This window comes from Lissotriton vulgaris, chromosome 5 (assembly GCF_964263255.1).
Source record: "Lissotriton vulgaris chromosome 5, aLisVul1.2, whole genome shotgun sequence".
NCBI classification, from domain to species: Eukaryota; Metazoa; Chordata; class Amphibia; order Caudata; family Salamandridae; genus Lissotriton; species Lissotriton vulgaris.
In genome coordinates, this window is record NC_141693.1 from 1002401626 (window position 1) to 1002427803 (window position 26178).

A 26178-nucleotide genomic window follows, 5' to 3' on the forward strand; every position below is an offset into this window, starting at 1 on the left:
CCGTTATAATAGGAGCATGATCTGAAATAACAATAGGTTCAATAGAGGAAGATAAAAGATTCTGAGTGAGAGATTGAGAGAGAAAAATATATTCCAACCTAGAGGAAGAAGCATGAGGGTGTGAGAAAAAAGAATAATCTAGAGTGTCTGGATGCGTGAGTCTCCAAGAGTCTGAAAGATTTGTTTGACATATAGTGTTCAAGAATTGCTTATGAGGTTTGTGGGGAAGTGAGCCAACAGTGGATTTGTGATCAAGAAATGGATCAATAATTTGATTACAATCACCTCCTAGAAGAAGAAAATCATCTTTGTGTTGTATACATTTGCTTGTAATTAAAGCCCAAAACAAACAAACAGGATGCGTAGGACCATAAATATTAAAAACAGTTAATGAAATAGAATTAATTAACAACTTAACCAAAATCCATCTCCCTTCCAAATCTTTTTCCTCAAATAATATTTTACATTTTAACTTTTTATGAACTAAAATAGCAACTCCATTTTTTTTATCTGCGGAGGGTGAAAATAAAACAGTACCCACCCAATTTTGTTTTAATTTAAGGGATTCAATGTCATTAAGGTGAGTCTCCTGTAAAAGAACAATATCAGGGGTATAGGAAGATAAGTGAGAGAGTACTCTCTGCCGCTTAATGGGGTTAACAAAACCTTTTACATTCCATGAAATAACTCTAAATTGGTAAACAGGGTAAATATGATAAGTCTAAACCTAGAAACGAAACAATTGCAAGAATAATGCAAAAAATTAAAAAACTTGTAAATAACATACTGCTGAAAAGAGAAAAGAGCAAGAAAGAAGAGAAAGAGCAGCAAACAACTTCAAAAAAGAGGTGAAGGAAGAGGATGATGGAGAAGAATCTAGGTAATATAAAACCAAGAAAGAGACAAGAAAGCAGGAAGAGGAGAAAGAAACCAAAGGACTTAAGAGAGAAAGAAGAAACGAAAAAGGGTAAAGAAAAGAAGAAGAAGGAGAGTTGGAAGAGGGAAGAATAGAAGAGACAGTACATATCCAAAAGGACGATTGAACACAACATACCTTAGAGGGACAAACAAATTGGAGAATGGGCAATGGCGGAACTCAACAAGACGAGTCGCTCGAAGGGAGGAAGCTCCACCAAACCAGGACAAGGAAGTCGGAGGAGAAAACAACTGCACGGAATTAGGGAGAAGACATCAGGAACCTGTATCCGGGTACATAAAAGAGAAAAAACAAATGACAATAGAGAAAAAACATAATAAAGATAGGTATCAATAGAAATAACAAGGGAGAGAAAACCAGTACCATATACATTAAAGAACAACCAGAGGCAAAATAACAAAGAAAAGGAACATGATAAAGAATATCATAACACCATAAAGAAGTTGAGGAACAAACAGAGGAGAGAAAGCAATCAATCAGCCAGTAGGAGGAGAAGAGGTATCCATGCCACTGTTGGAATGAATCTGGATAAAGGTCTTACTTTCTCCAGGATCTTGAAAGGTCCATGTCCGGTTCTGATGTGTAACCTTGAAGATGCAGGGGTGAAATAAGCCGTAACGAGCACCAAGAGAGCGTAGTGGAGCACGTAGATTGAGAAATTACTTTCTTTTGGAAGCAGTAGCATTGGAAACGTCTTGAGCAAGGAATACCCTTTGACCCAGCGAGGATACTTGGCGTTTGGATCGAGCTGCATAAAGGACTGTGAGAAGATTCGTGAATTTCAAGAACAAAATTATGACTCCACGTGGTTTTGGCGAAGTTGAGACGCGGGGACCAAGTCTATGAGCTCTTTGGATTGAGAGAGAATATGAAGGAGGCATATCCAGGAGCTTTGGAAGAAATGAGGTGAAGAACGCGACAGGGTCACCCCCTTCTAAGGATTTTGGAAGACCATAAATGCGAAGATTGTTCCGCCTGTTCCTATTTTCCAAATCCTCGGTATGTTGCTGAAGGGCGAGGACTGATTTTATTAATGAGGAGATGCGCTGAGTTTGAGACAGGATCTCCAAAACTTCTTACTCCACAGATGATATTCTACTGTCCATACAAGACCACTTCTTCAATAGTTGCATTTCATTGTTGGTATCTTCAACAAATGGCCGTAGAGCTCGAATCTCCTCCAAAATTAGCTCCATGGAGATAGGAGACGATGGTTTATCTGGAGACGGAGGGTCATGTTTTAGACGCTTTGAGGAGGCAACAGGAGGAGATGACTTAGAAGAAATGGCTTGTGTGGAGGAAGAGCGATTTGGTGTAGCGCCAGCCATTGGAATTGTAGCAGAATGTGTACCAGAGGACAAGGATGTCGAATTTTGAATACTCCTGGATGAAATGAAGATAAATTTGGGCTTGCGCAATTTGCCCATAGGATGTTGCAGATAATGATAGCAACGGTGAGAGTGTTCATATTAAAGGAGAAGATGAGACTAGACTGCAGAAATAAATAAATAAATTCACCTTGAACTGCGTGGAATAAGGAAATGGTGAACTGCCAATGTGTCCTTACAGATATGAGCAACTCCTAATAAAACAGTACTGGCAAAAATGAGCATCAAATCAAGCAAGAAAGAGTCGTTGGTGTTAACAATGCTGTTAAACTGGAAGCAGAGACTGTGGAGCAGGAAGCATATCACGAAGACATAGGTAAGGAGAAGATATCATGGTGAAGAAACCTCTGATAGGAAAGCACAAAATTACAGTAATATAGGTACCACATATTTAAAGGATGCTCTTAGTAAACTGCAAAAGTGTCTGTACAAATTCCTGGTCAGCAATTCAAAATGGCGGGAAGGACCAATTGAGGTAAAACGCCATAGCACACAAAAAAATGCAGAAAACTTGCAGCCTCACCGTGAAAGGGGTAACATCAATGAAAGGCAGTCGGCAGCAATATCCTGACAAAAGCACATCTCAACAGGAACCAGGTGGCACTGTATGACAAGCCTGAAGTGAAGCACACAGGACTGCGACTCGTGAATCAGCCGCGGCGCTTCACAAAATGGCAGCTGCAGGTAGCGCGAAAATCGCGATGTCGAGAAGTCATGGAAGGCGAGGCATTATGCGGGTGAAAAGATAACACCAGAGTCCAGCGATGTTCCGACGCACATGGATGAGCTCTGCTTCTAAAATAAGTAGGAATTAGTGCAGTTAAAGGCGTGAACGCATCCCAGCGCAGCGGAGCTCCACACCTAAGCGGCCATCTTGAGTGGCGCCGAGACCACGCCCCACGGGCTGCTGACTTTTGTGCAGTTGATGTGACCATCTCCTTACATCTTACTCACTGTTGGCCAACCTACGTAATTATTATTTATTCACCTTGATTCACAATTTTGATCCTGTGGTGGTGGAGAGATTCACACCTTTGCTAGAGAACAGGCTAACTGTCCTCTGACGAATTAAACGGTCTGTTTTGCCTTCACAACTGAAACAAGTCTCTTAATGTTCAGTTGCTCTTTCGAAAGAGCTGTGAGATGAATCCAGCTACTGATTAATTTCCAAAAATCATGACAAGCCCTAGATGTTGCAGCAGCGTTTCGGGTGGTACTATGACCTATATGAAAGTGCAGCAGATCTGCGCTGCCGGCTTGAAAGTTCCCAAACACGCACACTGGCTATGGTGCCTTCATGCCCTACAACTCCGAGCTACCCCCCCTCCATAGTTGGTGCCCAGCGCAAGCTCAAGAACAGCCCCGGGCTTCAGCATGCCGCCTTCGCCCACCACCACCCGGCCTTCTACCCCTACGGCCATCACCAGCTCCGGGATACCTCCAGGCCCTAGATCACTACCCGTATGTGCAATAGCACCCTGATGGCCTGGCTGAACGAGCACCGTGTAAACCCCAGCAATGGCAAGAAGATCATGCTCTGTAAATATATAATATATTTTTGTCCAACCATAATCGCTTCAACTTTTCTTAAAATGTAATCTTGATGGAATTTGCAACTTGAAGATATGCAACCCTAGCCACTAGCATCTGTAGTAGACGTACGTACTTACTACCATTCTTATGTGACTTTGGAGTTTATCTGTTTCGTATCTGTAATGTAATTCATGTACTTTGAAGTCCTTATGTAATGTAACTGGTTCTATTGTAAAGTGCTCTGACGCATTCAGGTAAAGTTTGTGCTATATGAAAACGCATAAATAGAGATGTGCTGCTCAGGCATTCTGCTCGCCACTTCCACTCGCTACAACAGACTTTATTTTCCCAGCCCACCCTCTATTTCATAGCAGCAGACTCCCATCGCAACAACTGACCCCTAGCGGCAGGCCATAGCAGAATTGAATGCATTCTGGCTTTTGTAGCATTGTGCATCACAGAATGAGGGGCCTTATTTATGAAGGCCTTGCGTCAGTTTTGCGCCGCCGGTGCGTCACTTTTTGTGACGCACCAGCGGTGTAAAAAATGCGCCTCGTTGCGCCATATATAAAAAGTGACGCATCTAGGCAGATGCGTCACTTTTTAAACCCCTGCGCCACATTATACCTGCGTCAGGTATGGTATGCAGAGGGGTATGCAGAGGGGACGTTCCCCCGCAAAAAGCCTCGTAATAGTGACGCAGTGAAATCTATGAGATTTCACTGCGTCACTTTTAGGACGCTGTGCGTCAAAATCTTTCGCCTGCCTCACAGGCGTAAGACTGATGCAAGCCCTTTCACATGGGGCTTTCCCTATGTGAAGGACGCATTGCTGGAGTTGCGTCACTTTTGTGACACACTCCAGCAATGCGTCACTTTTGCGCTTACAGATATGTCAGAAATACTGACGTATCTGTAACTCCTTGCGACATGATGCGTCATACATTAAATATGACGCATCAGGAATGTCGTAAGGAGTGCGCAGTGAAAAGTGACGCATCGCTGTTTTCACGCAGCGATGCGTCACTTTTCATAAATGAGGCCCGAGATGTTTAAATCAGGCGAACCATGTGAGGTTCGTCCCTTGGCATAAGAGGCACTGCTAGATGCCAGACAGAGGGAAGCAGCAGCTGGTGCTGGCTCCTTGTGGTGCTTTGTCGTGGGCACAGGTTGAACTAGCCTGTTTGAACAGCAAGAGCAGCACGTGACCAGGATGAGGTGGCTGCAAACTCTGTGCAGGGAGAATCCGCAGACAGAATCAACACATATGGGGGAGCTGAGGTCGTCCGAAAACATCGGGCTTGCTGAAACAACTCGGCGGGGTAGGGAAATAGGCCTGGGTGGGATAAAAGCAAATGGACGAGAGAAGGGAACACAGGCAAGAACCTACATGATGGGGACATCTGGAAAAAAATACGCTTTTATAGAGTGCTTAATAAATAAGTTCAATAAAAAAGAGACATGGCAGATGGGAGTTTTTGAGAAGAAACAGGGACAGTAGTAAGGGAAGAAGAAATGGAGGGGGTAAGGATAAGTTAAATAAGGTAAAACAGCTATGATGCGGCCAGTAGTGACCGCGCCATAGCTCAGAAATAGTACCTGGATTCCAGTGCGAGAAGCAGATGACCAATGGAGGGTAATTAATAAAATATTCATATTTACTATTAATAAAATTATGAATATGTACTTAGTCCATCTGCCATGGCAAGTAAAGGAAGTGACGCATGGCAAGCGCTGCCCAATGAGAAGGCGTCAAAGAAGAGTGACAATTATGCTAATGAATGGCAAGGTATGGGCGGGTTCCAACCCCATTTTTTTTAATACAAGAGTCTAGCAAGCTAGAACGCATGCTCTTGTAGACCCCACCTAAAAAATATAATGCATAGAAGTCTATCTAATAGCACATTTAACAATGAGATTCTAGTGTTCTAATATGCCTATGCAAGCTATGTCAACTTTTATGTACATTTTCAGCTATCTCAAAGATCCGTCTGCCCACTAAAATTCTTTAACATTAAGGTGTCCAACTTCACAAAGGGGAAGACTGGGGGTCTTTAAATTTATTTTTAACACCCCCAAGGGGAAGCCAACAGGTGCAGGTCATTGCTTTTTATTATTTGTATTCCTTTCCTGCAGGTAATGTGGGCATCTGTATGGCACTTAAGTATGTTGTCTTACATTTGTTTATTTCATGTGGTGGTTTGTAGGATCTTGGAGGACAGTGTTTTTTTCTACTTCATAGTTTCACTTAGTGTGCATGAGTTTTTCTGGCTCTCCTCACCAGTTGGCAGTTTATGTACAGCTATAGTAAATAGGATATCTTTGCAGCTTTTTTTATGTGAGTATCATGATCACGGATTACAGAGTACACCCATCAAGAGGGTAAGGAGATCATTTACCATTATAAAATATTGCAACCTACCCTTAAAAGATTCTTCACACCGAGAAATAAGCTTGGATGAGTGTCTCTCTCTTCAAATACAACATTGTATTGTATTGTATTTTAATGTGTATTGTCCCAAGTATCTGATCTCAAAACATACGTTAGCTTCCCCACTTGTCGTGCTGTTGTTTTCCTTTTTAAAAAAGGCTCATACATTTCGTTAAAGAGGCTGGGTTGCACATTTACTTTACTCTCTAAGTACAGATTTGAGTAACGGAAAGAAATATGATAGTTTACCATTTGCTGTTCCATCTCAATTGGTTCAGAAGGTCTTGATTTTGGTGGAATTTGCTACAAGTGTCAGCATTTGAGTAGTCTGAATGAGGATTATATATTTGAATTCTTTTGTTCTGGGCTCTCTTGTAACTTCATCAATAATAAGATTAGCATCTTGTGTTTATAAAGTATTTTGGATGTTAGCAATTGATGAACAGCAGGAATCACACCATCACTTCTTTCCGCGCTCATGAGCTTGAAATATGTTTTTAGCGCCAAAGCAACCTTGTTAATGGGGATGCATAAAGGAACAATTCCTGTGAATATTGATTCACACTTCATACCATTTTATTTTTTTGAGACTGAGCTGAGAAAAAAAGTTGTTTAAGCTTACAGTAAAACCACGTGCTCAATGCACTTTACTAGATTGACTCCGTGCTGACTACAGTTTTGCTTCACTTAAGATTTTCGACCTACAGAAAAGGTTTCAAGTCAGAAGATAAAAACTTTTAGTGGGAATAGGAAGCAACATCTCTTTGACTTTGTTCGCTCATTGGTCAGTACCAGATGGAGCCTAGGACCCAGTCAATGACATGTAGGACCATGTCACTTTTTTAGGTCTCGTCCTACGTAACGCACATGCGTTGCATAGGAGGGGACCTAATGACATTGGCAGAGCTTTTTCAGTAAAGAAGTGCACGCGATGCATTGCTTGCAATGCAACACGTGCACATCTTGGCGATTTCCTTTCAGGAGCGCGCAGCGCCATATGATCGCATGCTCCTGAAAGGAAATCGCCCATGCCCCCTCCCCCTGCTGCCACTTTCACTGCCGCGCGGCTTTACTGACGCACGGCCAATGCTTGTCTGCCCTAGCTGCGGTCTTGGGAGATGGGTGTGGGGGTCAGAGGGGAGGGAGCAGAGCAGACGTGTGTGTGTGTGTGCTGTGGGGGCAGCAGCGCCGACTGACTGCCTTCCATGTCACTCACTCTTTGCGCTCTCCCAGTCGGGACTTGCAGCCGCATTGACACACCTCAGTATCGCCGGCTGCAGCGTGTTGGATTAGAAATTCCAGGCGCTCTGAGGGCCGGCTGGGCGTCCTCTCTGGCCTTGAGATCTGCCTGTCTCTCTCTGAGGACCCAACCACTCTACATACTGCATGTCTCGCCCTAAAACTAGCTATCTCTCCAAATACTGCTTATCTCGCTTAAAAGATGGTCACTCTGAAGACGTCAGTCTGTCTCACTCCCACTGCTCTGTCTGTCACGCCAGAGAGAGTTTCACTCCGCACACTGTCAGCAGAAGTACTAACTGTCTCACTCTAGGTCTTACTCTTTGCAGTTAATATTAGACTTTTCACCTGCATTTTATGCGTCTTTTCAATTTGCCTCTCTCTCTTCCGCTTCCTTCTTCTGTCACACCCTGGCTCTCTTACTAGTAGTCATTGTGCCTCTGTCGTTTATCGCTTGTGTCCCAGGGACGTAGTATTGCGGCCGCTGCACTTCAGATGGACTCCGCTTGGACACTTAAGGGTGTCTTGGCCGAGAGCCCCTCGTCAGGAGTGGCCCCTTGATAAGCCCCTTTCCTACAGGGCCGAGTGCCCCCGGGGTGCCTTGCGTGCGCTGCCGGACTGCATGACGGCCTACCGGAGGTACCGGGTCTTGGCGTTGTGTCCAGGGTCTCATCTTCTTTCCTTTCTTCTTCTCCTTCTTTCGTTTTTCTTGCCGTGGCCCTCGCTCGGGCCCGCATCATCCTCACCAACCCCGCCAGGGACAATGCCCCCACTACATCCACTCACACTTTCTCTACATCCTTGCGGCACGACCCCTCCCCTGCTCCCTTCTCGCCGTCTGGTCCCGCCACTTTTTCCCAGCATGCATTTTCCTTTTCTGTTCTTTCTTTTTGTACTCTTCTTTCTTTCTTACTCTTTCCTTCTATTCTCTTCTCCTCCCGTCTTCGTAAACCTATTATTTTTTTCTACCTTTCTTTCTCTTCTCTTCTCTCATTTCCTTTTCCCTTATCAATCTTTTGCTTTGTTCCGCTTTCCCTCTCCCCTCCTTGTTACCTCCTGACCCTTCCTATCTTGTGCCATACCCGCGCCCTTCCTCCTCGGCTCACCCACCTTCTCCCAATTGTTCCAGATCCCTGTTTCCGTGCCATATGTTCCCTTGCACTCTTTGACGGCCTAGGGGCAGCATGTTTGTAGCATTGTATTGTTTATTGTATCATGTTTCTGCCCCCCTCTCCTCTTCAGCAGTTCTACTTGTATCTTTAATTAAATATTTACGCAACAAAACAGGAGTGGCCCCTTGAATCCAATAAGGCCCCAGAGCTAATCAGATTCATGAGATCCCTTTTGCATTTGCATTTTGCGATGCAGGGCGCGCTACGAAATTCGTTTTATTTATTAAATAATTTACTTACCTCCAATTATCCATATTCCGGTTTTTAGCACCTCCCACCCTGCCCCTCCCCCGCCCCGCCTTTCTGCCCCACCACAACTCCCTCCACGGGCCGTGGCTGCTCACAGTAACAGTGCTTTGAGTGCATCAGCAGGCATTGAGACACCCCAACCCCTACTTTCCAAAAGAAGTTGCGGCTGTTTTAGTCATTTATGATGATCTATACAGTCAGATGTTTTGTTGAAAATTAAACGTCCATAACCATATTGAAAGAGAAAAGTTAGGGGGAGTGATTATGTGGATTTTTCCAAATGCAGGAAAGGTTTCATTCTCACTTTAGTCTGGACCAGGGCTATATTTCCATTATACTGTTGGAACCTGGTGTAATTTTGTCTATTTCATGTTACACATATTATATGAAATAACAAAAATTAGACTAATACACCACATTACATAATTGCACACTGTTTGCAGCACAAATGTGGAACGAGTGCACCCGAACTGACCACAACATGAGAGGCTCCTCTTTTGATGCACTTGTTTTTTTTCCATTTCTTTTTGCCAAATGCAGATTCTCTTCCAAAATGGACAGAAGGTCACATTTCACACTAAAATATAGCCTCAAATGCTGGTTTTGCATTTCTTGTAATGGCACATAATAGTGTGTTATTTTTATGATATTTTGCGCAATTTCACAAGAAAAGTATGCACATTTCACACTTCCTACTGTAGCCCTTCCACAAACAGCACATAAAAGATGTTCTGTTTAGATGCTTCCTGCTGACCCCTATAACTGCAGACGGAAGTCCAGAGACCCTATAAAACATTCACAACAGACTTCAGTGGAGGGGTGGGTGTTGCATTAAAAGCACTACAATGGCTGATTGAAACCCAGCAATGTTGTTGCACCAATGACCGATCAGCACCAACAGCCTGGTTCATGGCATCGCGTCATTGATTTGAATTTATCAAAGCCCTATATAAGGTCTCTTATAATTAATTAAACCCTCTCCTTGATTTTACTCTTTTTAATCTTTTCTCAGCGTCTAGGACCTACTCCCTTTCTACTTCTGTGTCACATGATTCTTTTCTTGTATTGGAATTTCTTCTGTTTTGAATCTTTGTTTTGCTTTCTTGTTCAGGATAGACCACAAAGTTGAAAGCCTCCATTAAAAGATTGAAATTGAATCCCCTAAATGTATATACCACACTTACCAATACCTGATGGTTCTTTACTTCTTGGGATAGGCCATTTGTAAAACACAGAGAGAATTACCATTGGTCTGGCATTGATTTTCCTTCACTAAATGCAGATGATGATACTGAGGAAGATGTGAACAATATTCTTGTTACTGTAAGTGAAGCACCAATTGGCTGCTTGAATTGTTGCGATATTCAAAATGCGCGTGTACCTGAACACCAATGCGAGCCAGCCGCCCTGACACCTCCCACACATCATGGTCCAAAATCTTAAAGTCTGTTAGGAGCTCTCATATCCAAGATGAGTCCATTGATTGAACTCACGCATTAAGGGATCTCCCTTGTCTCGCTCCTTATTGTATTTCCTTGCGAAGACCGAAGCGCTGAAAGGGATTGATCTTCCTGAGGCCCGCGGGGCTCTGCTCAGCTCTAGATTTTTCTGCTGGTGCCAAGCGCTTCACAATGGATAACGGTAATAAATACACCAAAGTGGACCTCCGAGAACCCTCTGCCTGCCTCCCTCTATTCCCTCATGCCACTCTTCACTTGTCTGCATCTATTTTTCACTCTGTGCATCAGTGTCCCCCTCCCTCTATCCATCACATCCCTCTCAGTGGGACCTTATGTTTACTTTTTCTTTTTTCCAATTTATCATCCTCGTTTCTTGCCCACTCTACCTCTCAACGCCCTCTCTTTCTCCTGGACAATAGCTAGCCGGCCCTCCTCCTCGGCTCTGCATTCCTAGCTAGAATACTAAACCCAGGATTCCTAAAATATGCATGACAGGTTCTCTTCTTCACCTCCACCTCTTGTGTTGATGTGAGGTTTATGCTTCATGACTCGGCTCATTCGTAAGATAAAAAAACGAAGCTTGATAGTCATTTTTACAGTAAAGTTTAGTTTTTTTTGTTTTTTTTTTACTGCTTTTATAGCTGTATATCATGTATGTCCTGTACATCTGCTCCACTGTAATGCATATTTTCAAAAGAATATGAAAAATAATTGGAGTGCACGCTATTTCAGAGAAAGCACATGGCACCTCACAAAAAGCGCTGTCCCGGATAATAATCACACGCCATGTTGTATATAATGTTGAGTATTATATTGAAGCATTTGTATAGCGTTTACTAACCCTACGCAGGGCGCGGACGTCCAGGCTGGACTGAGAGCCAGAAGCAACCCTGGCAAATGTTGTCGAACCAGCCTCATCACTGCATGGTCAGTCTCAAGCAGCTCAGTTCGGATGCATCAAGGCTTGAATTTTCATTGCACTGTGCTGCTGGAATGACTGTGTCCCGTCCAAGTATATAGTGAGAGAAGCCTGATAGGAGAAAATCGTCACACTGGCCTCCAGCCCAACATGGAAATGTTGGATGCCCGGTCTAGCCCTGGAGAAAGAACTTACCCACAAGGATAGCAAGCTACCCTCTGTAGGATGTGTTGCTGGAATGGAGCTTTGAGTCTGTGTGGGACGTGTTTTCATGGCATGTGTGATGGCCACCGATATGCACTTACCACATTAGATGATGCCGCGTCTGCTGGTGTGTTGGGTGATGGTATGCAATGAGGTTGGATGATAAGATACATCATGGATAAATGAATATTATTTATGCATTCCTATGAATCATGAATCTGATTTTTATTCGTCCAAATCCAAATGCTTAACGAACATTGCTCCAACCTTTGAATATCGTTTTGTCACATTATACCAAGTAAATGACAAATGAATAATAAAAAAAAACAAGCTAGCCTTGAGGTAGGCATTCAGTGGAACAAGTGTCCGTCATCATCTGCATAGAATAGTATAAAGCAGCTGAAGCCATAGAGTCTTGTAGATTGTTTGATGTTATTTATTTATTTATGTATTTTTATTTATAATGTCTTATGTAGCGCGAACGTGACCCAATAGGGTATCAGAGCGGTTTTCATTTAGAATCGTTGCGTTGCAAGTTACATCAGATGCAGATAAAAGAGCACAGTAAGGTACAGTACACATAAACAATGTTTCAATAATTCGAAGGAGAGAGGAGAGGAAGGAGTAATAGCGGGGAGACGAGGAAGAACAATGCCCAATGTCCAATGTCCAGCTGGGTAGGTGACGGTCAAGGGGGAAACCAAGGCCCATCTCCTCATTAGCTGTCAAGCAGCTCTACCGGGCATCAGCCATGTTGCTCAGGTCTCAGCGTTCAGGAAAACCAGTTTTAGTTTATTTGATTTGCAAAGGTTATATAGCGCTATCTAGACCCGGAGGTATCAGAGCGCAAAACCAGGGGAACGTTGCATTAGAAGGTACAACAAAAGGATTATAAAGCGCTGGCTTTACCCGTAGGTATCAGAGCGCTGTGAGTCGCTTTCTTCTTTGGTGCGTGTTCATAATCGTCAGGATACCAGTGCCTGCAGAGCTCCTTCACAGTGCTCACATCTATTATTCTGTATTGAAGGTGCTTCATGAACTGAGGCATGTGCTTGTCCAGAAACTTCTTATCTGCATACACAGAGTTCCCTGCTAGTGGGCAAAGCCCAGGTCATGTATGCTGCCACACAAAGGACAAGAACTCATACTCGGCTTGCTGAAGTGCAATTTTACTCTCTCGCACTGCCTGGGTCAGACCGGACTTCCCATGATGATCTTTACACCAATCAGACATACCGTCTAGCAGCTCATCAGGCTGCTTAATGATCAGGTTTGGGCCTTCAGCCAGAATATTGAGATCAGCATCTGTAATAAGGCAGGCCATTTCGATAATCTGGTCTTTTTCGATATCCAACCCAGTCATCTCCAGGTCTACCCAGACCATTCTGAGAGCCGCGTTTTCCCCAGCCATGGTGCAATTCCTGTGCTGCAGTTCCTTCTTTACCCGGTGGAGGGCATTTCACTTGGGGATCCCAACCCATAGATAGCACTTCCTCGAGAAACTGATATACAGTTCAGTGATACTAAATAGTTATGCAGAGTCAGACCCATTGAATTTGATAACACTTGGTGGAACCTGTTGAAAAGCAGCAAATTGAGCAAGTGGGTAGAGGGAGCTGCGGAGGTGGTGAACTGGGTGTGAGTTTTCTGGTGTCACCGCAGGCAATATTGTTTCCCAGTTAGGCAAACAACTTTCACCGGTGAAACATTGTGGGTGTATCGATTGCTTTAAGCAAGAATCGGCGATTGAAGGCTGTCACTATTATTACACCTTATGTTAAAGCAGGAGGTAGAAGGCCTCGGATGAGTAGAGTGTTCTTTCTTGGTACCACGAGTACCTCAGGGCGGTCTCGGGTGATATTTCTTACATACTACTTGAAACTCTTTACTGTGTTTCAATACTTGGTTTTATGGTAATAAATCGAAAAATAGCTAACATGATTGCATCAAATTTCTACTACAAAAACTATTTATGCTGAAAACTCAAATATTTCAAGTCTTCTCTACCGGGTGTTTGGTTTCTTCTGTCTTTTTATCAGATCTGACTCAAACCTTCATCATTAAGAGCTGGCAGCAGCAGAACCATTCTCCCTTCACAGTAAAATGTTGTTGCTTAAAATATGAAGTAATGGACACCCAGAGAGCAGGGCTGAAAGCAAGAACTGCCCCTGGGCCTGATGCACAAAGGGTTTTTGCGGTCACAAACCCTCTGATTTAATAAAATACAAGGTTTGTGAGCATTATTGCAGAGTTAAACCTGTACTACTATATATATATATATATATATATATATATATATATATATATATATATATATATATATATACTTTTTTTTTTTACAAATTGCAAAATGGGTTTATAATTCATACTGAATCAGAAATTGAAAGAGGCAATTTCAACTGTAATTCAATCAATCAATCAAAATCACTTTATTTCGGCCACTGGGCCATAAAAGTGCAATACAATTACAATAAATATAATAAAAAACATAATTAAGATCAGTCATAAGATATATCATATAAAAACACATACATGATTACAGATATGTTTTTTAAAAGAAAAAGATTGATTCATGATATTTGCATTGATTGTCTATGAATTATAAATATCTACACAGTTGGTTATCAGATCAGATAGAGTTAAAGCAGAGTATTATTAAAGCAGCAAAAAGTAAATAACAGATACAGTACAAATAAATAGAATCCTGTGGAAAAACAGCGAAGGGCTCTACTACGGAGCATCCACATTGCACACAAAAAAGTTTGCGATGGAAATAGCCATTGATGGAAGCGAATCTGATCTTAAAATTCGAAGGGCTTCCTGATGACCACGTACACCAATTAACCTACATGTAGGTGCAAGCCAAGTGTGCCGAGGGGATGAGTAACCTGGGCATGCAAACAAACATGGAAGACACTTTCTCTTGGGGTGTCACAGACGGGTAAGAGGCCATCATTTTCAGCCCATCCTGATGTAAACATTGTAAGGGGTAGAGTGCCTATTCGGAACTGAAATTATAATTTCCTTTGAAGTGGAACATTTACTAAATCCCAAAATTAGATGTAATTAGGCATCAAGCCATTGATATTTTGACAACACACAAGTTGTTGATAACTGGTTTGTGAAGGGGAAATGGGGTCTCCTTTGAACACCTCTCCTTTGGGCATCTCTGTGAGGGGGGGCAGCTGCAGAGGAAGTAGAAAGTGGTCCAGCAGATACTGCCTGCTCTTACTTTAAACATTTTCTCTTTTTTAAAGCAGGCCCAATTCCTTTTGTACTAATTAGGCAGGTTGTTCTGCGACCCTGTCAGTGGCGGCTCCTCAAAGGCGGAGGAGTGTCGCCCCACTGCTCGTTGAGCAGTGCAAAAGAAAAAAAAAAGGATAATAACAAGAAGTTTTTATCCATTTATTTTTCTTCACAGGACTCCAGCCAGGTTGGGCGGGCTGGAATTGCCACTGTCAGCAGGAGTGGTTTTTACTCCTTCCCTAAGTACGCATGACAGCTTGGCTGGCCCTCTGGGGCTGGCCAAAAAGTCATGCGCACTTGACATGTTCTCCACTGGGCTGTGTTGCACAGCCCAGTGGAGAACATGGCTAGCCTCCCTGGTTACTGCCTTGGTGTCTAAAGAGACCGCTCAGACTAATCATGAACCTGCTCCTGCAGGATCGTGATTGGCTGGAAGAGTCTGGGAGCCTGGGTGCTTCCGTTGGCAGAGAGCGAGGAAGGAGGAGAAACGTGCGGCGAATAAGGCGTTTATTTTTAATTGTTTTCACCCCAACCCCCTTGCCTCACCACCCTCGTACAGAGGCAGCTGCCACTGGATCCCATATAGTTCTTTATTTTGTGAAGTGACCTATAACGGCATAGGTTAGCGCACCAAATAAAATAGTGATTTCAAAAAGTGTTTTACAATATGCAATCGCTTTTTGCAACCCTTTTCATAATACAGCAGTCTCCAGGTTCCTATTACCTGCTGAGAAAGCTGCTACTCAAATAATGGGATGTCATTAAAAAACAGCAATTTGTGACGCCTGCAGACATTGCTTATTGCTACAAAATGTAATCGTTTTCCCTCGATGTTCCCTATTATCGAGTGTGAACACCTCCTTCCTCAGATAGTCTAATTGTTGGGAGGGGCATGTGCTTTAAGACTTGCAATGATTATGCCACAAAACACAGAAAACCCGTATCATTTTAATCGGAACCTGAACATTGAGAGGAACATTCCTAGAGATTTCTCCAAATTAGTTAATTTTGCAATATGTATAAAATATAAATTATTTGTTTTTAGAAAGAACCTACATCTCAAAATCTTTATAAATGGGTACAGACAAACAGAAGTGACTAAAAAATGACAGTATGATTAGACAGACAAGGAATATCCAACTCATGCCCATGATAAAAGAAAGCTGCGGGTCTGGTTTTCATGTATTTATTTAATTTCATAACTAACATCCAAACAAAGGGCCACATTTAAGAAGAGCCGTTGCAGAAGTAGAAAGACGAGCAGTTATAGTGATGTCACATAAATAATATACAATGCAGAATACATAAGATGCAGGAAGAGAACCTTATTTCTAATAGATTGTATTTGCTTTTCGCAAAAATGATTTTTAACGCAATCACCGGGACCAAGGTGCACAATGAGGTGTAAAGAGGGGATAACACATTCATGTGCATGCCTACAACTAATGTTCATTTTTGGAATTAAATCCTTCCTCCTTTACCACATCTGTCGTTTGCAGTGAAAAGATGTTGCCCTACTAAAAGGCAATGTCTATAAGATCTGTCACCTCTGCAGGTAATTCACCACTACCACATGGTCTGCAGCCTTAAAAGCCACTGATAGATGTCACAGGGTCAAAGATGCAGCATCAAAAGATACCAAGACAGGTTAAAAATAAGTAAGTAGGTTTAGTTCTTCATAGAAAGCAAAACTCTGCCAGTTTGCAAAGATCTAATCGTGTCCATATCTGATCCAATCTACTGCTGTGCTCTCGTTACTTGATCCCCCACAGGAGAGGGTATGAAACCTCCACTCGCATCAAACTATGATGTTATGATATTATGATATCGGACCTTGCTGTGTAAGCTAGATAGAAACCTGATGGAATTAAACCAATTCCAACCAATTGATATATGACGATTTAGAAATCTAAGTCGATTTCGAAAATATTTAGCTGTCAGATGTAGTAGTAGCTGCTGCACTATGTATACTGATTTGCCCAGATAAGAGTTCTTAATGCTCAGTATATAAGATCATATATATATATAAAGTCCTGGTATTTCTGTATATAATTGTTTCTTATTAGTGTGCTCTTCACTCTTCACACCCTTTTTCTTTAGCCCAATAAGGGATCACTGAAGATATAAGTTTGTTTTTCTCTTCTTTTTTTGTAGCACTGGCTAGAGATGTCTCTCCATCACAATAGACTCTTGTTAGAGTCTAAATGCCTCATTGGGTGGATTGGGGGAGGGGATGGGTGGGAAGGGAGGGGAGGGGGAGGGTCGGGGGGAAAAATGCAAAAAAATGAGCAAATTCATCCGAAATGTAATATACATGCAAAGACTTTATTTTGGTCGACACCTATTCCATGGAAAGCAAAATGCCAATATAAAACAAAAGGCTAACTATTATTTATGTGTTCAAGATATTAAAATCAGGATAGGTTTACATCAAGGTGAATGGGGAGAGTGAGTCTATGTACATGGAATGTGGCAGGTCTTAATGATAGAAGCAAAAGGGCTCAGTTATTTCAATTAACTCGGCAGAATCCTGTGGATATACTTTGCCTCCAAGAAACACACATAGCAGCTGCTGACAAAGATCTAATTAAGTTGCCTGGGTATAATCTCATGGTAGCCACAACCCAATCGTCCAAAACTAGAGGAGTAGCTATCCTAGCTAAACCTGTAATGGGCCCCCCGACTCGCATTATGGCTGATAAAAACGGTAGATGGGCCATAGCTCAGCTAACATGTGGCCTTACAATATGTGCAATATATGGTTCAAATATTGATGATCCGACTATTTTTCAAGAACTAGAAATTGAATTGGCCTCTTGGCCAGCTCCATTAATTTTCTGTGGTGATTTTAATATTGATGTAGGAGTGCTCGTTGATAACCGTTTGTCACCAGGATATAAAGGGCGCAAACCAAAGGTTTTTAATGCACTAAGGCAGTTGATGGAAAGCCATGACTTATTTTATATGTGGGATCTGTCAGGTAAAAACATTGATGGGTATACATATTTCTCCCATCCTCACAACAAATATGCCAGAATTGACTATGTGATGTCATCTTTAGAGAGTTTGGCTATCATTGATATAACGAAATCCCCTAAAACGATTTCGGACCATAATGCGCTTACTTTTATCTTCGACATGGTCAACTCAGTAAAACCCAAGTCTAATTGGACCTTTGATAGGAAACTCCTGGTCAATCAAGGATATATAGATCATATTAAAAACTGGGCTCAAAGCTATTTTGACTGTAACCGGTTCAGTGCGTCAAGAATAATGGTCTGGGACTGTTTTAAAGCCTCATTAAGGGGAGAAACTATCTCATTCGTAGCGAATAAAAGGAAGAATGAGGAAGAGATCAATGCACAACTTATGAAAGAACTTTCTGATCTCGAGACTTATCATGCCACTCAGATAGGCCAAGGCGACTCAACTTTAGAAACCACTAAGAAAATACTGATTTTAAAGAATGAAATTAATAATTCCCTAATCCAGAAAGCTGCCGAAACCTATCAGGCAAATAAAACCAAGATATATGAATCAGGAGAAAATGTCGGTAAGCAGCTAGCATTACGAACACGCCAAAAACAATCATATAGCAATATAAAAATGATTGAATTCGAAGGAAAGGAATATACATCTACGCAAGACATTGTAAAGGTATTCCAAACATATTATCAGAAACTCTATCATAGTGATGTATTATATTCTGATACTGATACCACAACATTTTTGAACAGTTGGCTTCCAGATCAAGACTTAAGTGCTATGATTGATGATAATGCAAAAGCAAACCTAGATAGAGAAATTACGCTTACGGAGGTGGAGATTGCCCTATCTGAACTCTCCAATAATAAAGCGGCAGGCCCTGATAAAATTCCCCTAGAATTATATAAAATATTAGGCAGTCAAATATTACCTTTCTTATTAGATTTGTTTCTCGGAGTACAATATCACTCAATCCCACCTGACTCCTGGAAACAAACGAATATAATAATTTTTCACAAAAAAGGAAAACCATCTCATCTTCCCTCTTCCTATAGGCCGATATCTTTGATAAATTCTGACTCAAAGCTGTATGCCAAAATTCTAGCAAATCGACTGAGTAGGGTCATTAAACAACTCGTTTCACCGTGGCAACATGGCTTTATTCCCGGAAAAAGCACTACAGACCATACCCGGAGAGCCATCACCCTTTTTGATATCATGGGCACCACGGGGGGTGAGATGGCAATGATTCTCCTCGATGCCGAAAAGGCTTTCGATAGAGTATCATGGCAGTTTCTATGGAACATCTTGAAACGAAAGAACTTTGGGAATAACTTTATTAAAGCCATCAAAGCCATATATTCTAATCCCAGGGCAAAAATTTCTATAAGTGGCGCTGAGTCAGAATTTATTGAGGTACAAAGAGGTACAAGGCAGGGTTGTCCATGCTCCCCGATTTTATTTGCCCTGTATATAGATCCCCTTATACAGAAACTCCTTTTATCACCCTTAATCCAACCAGTTATTTTTGGCTCATATTCCACCAAAGTCATGGCATACGCAGATGACGTGGCCGTCATAACTACCGACCCTGCCAGTGCAATCCGTGAAATTGAATCAGTCACCCAGGCTTTTGGTGCTCACTCAGGATATTCATTAAACAATGATAAAACTATGGTATTAGCTACTGAAAATATTCATTATGAGAGTTCCTTTAAAGTTAAAGAGGCTACATATCTAGGTATATGCCTTACTACTGAGGTCGATAAAATTAATTATTTAAATTATACCCCCCTTATTGACAAAATTAAAAAAGATCTTAAAAGAATAGACAACTTACATCTATCTATAATTGGAAGGGCAAACTACATAAAAATGAATATCTTTCCGCGGGTTCTTTACCTTTTTAGAGCAATTCCGTTGCTTGCGGGACCTAACTTCCTTAAAATCATTAACTCTACTATCTCTAAATTTATATGGAGTTATGGCAAGATAAGAAGAGCACTTTGTTGGATGTCGTTACCACAGGATAGAGGAGGATTAGCTATTCCTAATTTAGAACTATATTTATGGGCAACATTAAAACAATCTATGGACCCCCTACTAACTGGTAAAAAAATTACGTCTATGCCCCCAGACTCATATATTCCTTCGATCTATGAGCTTAGCCTTGGTGATAAATGTAAGGGCTTATTTCTAAGGCAGGTAGATTCTATGTATTACAGAAAAATTAAATTGAAGACAGTTGTAGATGCCTGGGCCGTGTGGAAAGCTATCTCTAAATACTTATCTATTCCCATCTTCTCAAAATATACCCCTCTCTGGCATAGTAAGATTATCTCTCCATCTCTTAATGATACCACCTCACAGAGATGGGAGCGTTTAGGCATCAACACAGTTGGTGACTTCTTAGGACATAATGTCCCCATCTCTTTTGAATCTTTCCAAGAAAAATACTCCATTCCTACGTATGATTTTCTCAAATATTTCCAAATTTTGCTGAGCATTCGTAACGCTATACCAACAAGAACAACATTAGATAACTTGCCCCTTCTTGAATCTATAGGCAAAAAAACTACAAGAATAGGGGCTCTATATCAAATGCTGATGGATAAAACTCCTGATGATCTAGAACGAACTGAACAATCCTGGGCTGTAAAACTAGCAAACCCCAATGTAGATATTGATCTCTCTATTGCTCTCTCCTCAAAATATTTTATAGCTTCTAATTTGAAAGCACAATATTACAGAGTTATTTATAATTTATACTACACACCGGCAAAATTATTTACTTGGGGCCTTCGGGCTGATGATAATTGCCCAAGATGCAAACAACCACAGGCTAACCTTATACACATGTTTTCAGAATGCTCAGAACTTACAAGGTTAAAAACCATGATACTTGAGTTTTGGGTCCAGATATTTGGACATCAGTTTAGAGATTCATTAACTCTATATATATTTGGTCATGATGATTCTCTGGGTCACAATAGCGAGGAACAAGCGGTTATGTTTCTGGGATATGCTGTTTTTCGTATTATTCTGGCAGCTCGATGGAAAGATCCGGAACCCCCAACTTTTCAAATGTGGCTAAGTCGATTTGTTTCAATCTATAAACAGGAAATTGCAATATATGCTTCTAGAGGTAGAAAAGCTAGAGTAGTCGGAGCACAGATTTGGGACCCCATTGCTAGATGGTACACCAATGAGAGGGGCTAGTCAGATTCTATCAGCGGTTAACTAATTTGATATGTTTTTCTGTTTACCCTGCTCTTCTCCCTTGCATATAGCTATTTTGTTAGGGATGTTTTATATGCTTTTTGCTTTATGTATACCATTTTAAGTTATGACATGAATTAATATTATTTTCTTTCTTTTTATTATCTGTTTATGTTTGTGAACTTGTATCTGGTTTGAATTTGCCTAAAAAAGAAAAATTAAAAAAAAAAAAAAAAAAAATGAAACCTCCACTCGCTACACTTGGTCAGGGTGGTAGGACTTGCACTGTTATGTAAAAAATTCTTCAATGAACCTGAAGGACTTTTTTTTAGGTGAGCTGGTTTATGCAAAAAAAAGTCTTAAATCAGTTACTGGTCATACCCATGATAGATACATGTGTGGCAGTTTGGGTCGCTGTACCTTACTCATGACAGGTAAGGACTTGAGGAATTTACGGCCCCACCGCTCTTACCTGTACCGGCCTCGCCTACATCAAAGTATAAGTGCACATTTATTCACCAAGTTAATGCAGAAACATACTTGTTACTGTTTCATTTATTCACGCAGTACACAAAATAAATGTCGATAAATACTGATAAGATGACACAAAAATAAATATGGATAAATAGAGACTGAAATGTTAAAACAATATATACCATAAACCGGGAGCCCTAATTTTGATATATTTATGGCTTGATTGATACCTGGTACTGGGCCTTGGAAAGATCTTGATAAATAATGTGTGTTGCTTTAGCTACAGACCATATGACTCTACTGTTCATATCCCCACCTTATTTTTGCACTCACTAGATGGTACGCCCCTGACCTCACTATTCCATCTCACCACCAAAACCACTACGGGACATTGGTAACTCCAGCGCACAGTGAATGAGCTTGATGGATTAAGAGAGGGTTACTTTTCCAGAGTTCCTCTCAGCCTGCTTTAGTACTCTATTGAAGTGTGCCCACTGTATTGCGCGGATCTCAGGTGCACCACATCTGTAGATTTCCTTTAGCCTTAGGACCTGATGTAGATGTTGGTGGTCTGGTACTGCTGTCGCTTTTTGGCGGTCTGACAGTGCCAGGGCCGTACTGGGAACCAAAACCGCCCCTGGCAAAGTGCTCAAACGGACCCTCAGAGGGTTGGGGGTGTGGCCGAGCTGTTTGCCAGGGCCGGCTTTGGACAATTTTGTTACAGCGGCTGATATTGTAGCTATGCTGCAAAAACAGCCCTGTAACAAAATCGGCCCCCAGGGGCCCAAAACTGGCCTCTAACCCTGGCGGCCCGCTGGGGAAATGCTCGGTGCCCTCTACGGCCAGTCCGGCCCTCTCTGACTGCCCACATACCTGGAGGTCCGACCTCCTGATTAAGAGGCAGGCAGTGAGATCCCCATCTAGCCAAATTCATACTACCACCACCGCCAAGATTTGAGCTGCTGGTGCTGGCATGGGCACCGTCGTCATGATTACAACCTGTCTCTCCTCCAACCTTTTTATGGCGGGAATACCACCATGAAAATGTCGAGTGAAAGGCATGTTTTAGGGTATAAACATGTATATAGGGTGAGTGTGCCCTGGAGGCTTGTTCCTGGTGCTGCTCTGTGTGTGCCCCCATGGCTTGTGCACATTGGTGCGCACTGTTTCCCTGCAGACCGTGCTGCAGGGAAACAGCACTGCTTGTCTGCGTTTTCCCGACTTGTGCTGCCACATGCTGGAAGTGCGCCCGCCGACATCTAAATTAGACCTGAACACTGCCCACTCGACTTGTCCACATTGCATGCAGGCCGCAGGACGTGGTGGGGGAAGTGCTGTGGTCATGTCCGGTGCAATATGATTGTCCTTTCATATGTCAATAACGCTATATTTATAGACAAAGGCTTATAATTGTGATACTAGCCACTTTCCCATTGTCTGGTGTATAAAAATGTAGCTGCCTAGAAACCCTTGCATTGTCTCTCAAACTCAATTTTATTTTCAATTCCATTTCAGTTTTATTGCTGAGAGGAAATAGTTTACTTTTACGATTTCCTTTTCAATTTCGTCCCATCATGTGTAGAAAGGGGAAAACATAACAGTAAAAGCACTGCAAAACACATTATTAGGCTATTATACAGACTTCCATTTTCGGAACATTAAAAGCAAACTTATAATATACAGCTTAAAATCCAGAATACAATTTTACAAGTTCTTGTAGCTGAATACAACTAAGCTCTGGCAACAACAAAAAAGAATCCGTGTGTGTGTGTTTTGCACACGGAGCAAATGCACCACAAGTACACATACATCAATTTCCGATGTCCCTTTTTTATTTATTCAAGTGTAAATATCATAATTTTAATTTCCCATAGTTTGAAAGATTAGCTTCATTTTCAGTATACATCATAAGACGATGCTCCGGTTCTGATAGTGGTGTTTTCCCTGTTCCGTGGCTCGTAAATTTTGACACAAAATCCACCTTCAAAAATAGATGCCCTCTGGGGATGCAGAATATGCAATGGCAGGCACAGTGGAAGCAGCATCTCAGGGCACTATGTTGCTCATTACGATGGCATCGTGATGAGAATTACCCACTGCCATATTAGGATGGCGGTGGGTATCGCGGCTGACGCAAAGTCCGTCCGCCGCTTTTCCGCTGGTGGCAATCGTTACGATTGCCTGGCAGGCGGAGCTGGGCCACTAATATGGTGGCGGTGCCTAGAAGGCATTGCCCGCCATATTAGGATGTGGGTGATGTATAGGCCTTTCCATGGCAGCATTGCCGCCATGGAAAGGCTGGCAGGCATTGGCTGTGGTGGCCCGTTGTGGGCCCCCTCTGGGGAGTGGGTGGAGTGATGCACTGCGGGGGGTACCCATGGTACCCTCCTGCAGTTCCCTGCACCAAGTGGCAGGCACCGCGTGGTGCCTGCCACATGGTGCAGCAAAATGTCCATGCTCTTTTACAATTGTGGACAGAACTGCAGCCAGCAGCACCATCCGCAATGGGCATCCTAATTGGGCTGGTGGGACCTCCGCACGTCTGGCATTGGTCTCATCACCGCTATGATGGCGGGCAGACTGATGCCCACCCGCCATCATAATGAGCCCCAAAGTTCTAGTTTCTGTTCTGCCGTGATGTTTTCCTTGGCTGCATTTCTGTGTATGTATGTGTGTTCTTATATAGCGCTCGAATTACCCTAGGGCATCTCGGCGCTTGCATTGGAGACCCGTCCTGGCTTTTCCCTGTGAGATAACCCGTACTGGGCATCCCCAAGGTGAAGGCCAGGCATCCCGCCGCTGGGGGCCGTTGTGGAGATTAAGCAAGCTTAATGCCCAGAGTTGCAGAGTGTGAACCCGTGATTAGAGTGGGCACCGAAGCGAGAATTATCGAGTCTGTGGACCATTGGGCTCAAGAACCTGCCGCGTCGGGAATTGAACCCTGGTCCCGGGTCTGAACTCTGCTTCAGGGTATGCCTCCTCTAACCAGTGAGCCACACTTCTCCACGAGGAAGAGGTCCTTGTAGTGACATAACCTTTCACAGGAAGGCATCAACACAACACATTTGGAGTTTTTGATTTCTCTGACCATTACTGAAATGATCTTTTTGGCATGAAGAGGGTCAGGTAACTGAGCATACTAAGCAGGTGATGAGAAGGGTGACCACTGATCTCATTTGAGAGAAAGATATCAAAGCTAAATCAAGTGAACTGAGCAAACTAAGCAGGTGATGAGAAGGGTGACCACTGATCTCATTTGAGAGAAAGATATCAAAGCTAAATCAAGCGTTACCAATAGGATTTTGACTTTGTATGTTGGGTTGATAGATTGTCTTAGAAATAGAAGTGTGTCAAGACTGATGAGCAGACTGGTGTTTATTGCTGCTTGATCCTGCTTCTGAGCCTCTGGTTTTGTGGATACCTATGGGCATTACAATCCTTTAATGAATTTAGCAAGTTTTCCAGAGATTGTATTTGGCTTGATTTTGTTGATGATCTTAAGCATGAAGGATCCGTTAAAGGTTGTGGTTTCCGATGGTCTTAAGTAAGGGGCTGGTGTAGCTACTTATTCAGCCAAAGACCTATTAGAAACACAAGAATGATGATGAAAGTAATTGGCTTTAGTAAAATTGTTAGTTTCTATATTCCGTGTTCTAAATAACTTGCTTGAGATTTGTGGTGTATTCTCATTGGGCCACAGAAGTGCAGTTGCACTGCTCATAAGTATAACAATTCTATGTTTGGGCATTTCTTCCATGGAAGAGCGTTCCCAAAATAAATTACATAAAGCATTTTATTTCCCACCATACTTAATATAGGTGGGTATTCCATTTCCTTTTTATATTTTCATGTTTCCAATGCCTTTATGATGGTCATCTAAATAACCCACAACTTTATCAGATACTTCCTAGCATGTTTTTCACGAGTAACCTCACTTCTTCAAAGCAAACTTTAAGTTAGAAAAAGGATATTTATTTTAATTGTAAATAAATCCACCCTAGGATTCCCATTTATACCATATTTGCTAAAATGAGGGCCAAACACGAATATATTAGTTTAAGTTCAGTGCGCCATACCATTCACTATTGTCATTTATTAATCCTAACAATACCATTTTTACTTGCCAATATCATTACCAGAAGCTTCATGTATCCGTTCATGTATCATATGCAGCCAAACCCTATTGTTATGTTACACATTTCAAGCGCAAGAACAAATCATCACACTTTTTCTGTGAAATACTATGTAGTAAAGTGCTCCCATCTTTATCCTTTGATCGTACCTTGGGTTGAATCCTTTTCTGTAATAGTGATCAGTCAAAATATATTTTTGTTTCCTCCTTTGTCCACCGTGCTACTTTGTCTCATACTCATTAATAATAAAAAGCATATTCAATTATATCTATAACTGATGCTTCTGGCCCATTCTCTTCCTAAATTCTGCCTCATTTCTTTTAATGGGTTCATGTTTACAAAGGCTGCCGCCTCGACGTCCCAGCCTCACCTTTATGGTACGTTGGCAACCTTCTAGTTTGAAACTCGTTTTATAGCATTTGTCTCTGCGTCCCAGAGTACTGAAATTGACCACAGTGATTCCTTCAAAATCCTGTTAATATTGATTGATTGTGATCTTATGATGTAAGTTGGATGATCCAGATCATATCAGGCAAACACTACTCTACAATATATATATATATATATATATATATATATATATATATATA

At 42.0% G+C, this 26178-nt stretch overlaps 1 protein-coding gene and 1 pseudogene across 2 annotated transcripts in view; one reads left to right on the top strand and one right to left on the bottom strand.

Moving 5' to 3' along the window:
• Window positions 1-26178, top strand: part of CRTAC1 (cartilage acidic protein 1) — a 1573434-nt gene that overhangs the window by 620761 nt on the left and 926495 nt on the right. The gene's annotated exons all lie outside the window — the stretch shown is intronic.
• On the bottom strand, window positions 12421-12954 carry LOC147711889 (oligoribonuclease, mitochondrial pseudogene; annotated as a pseudogene).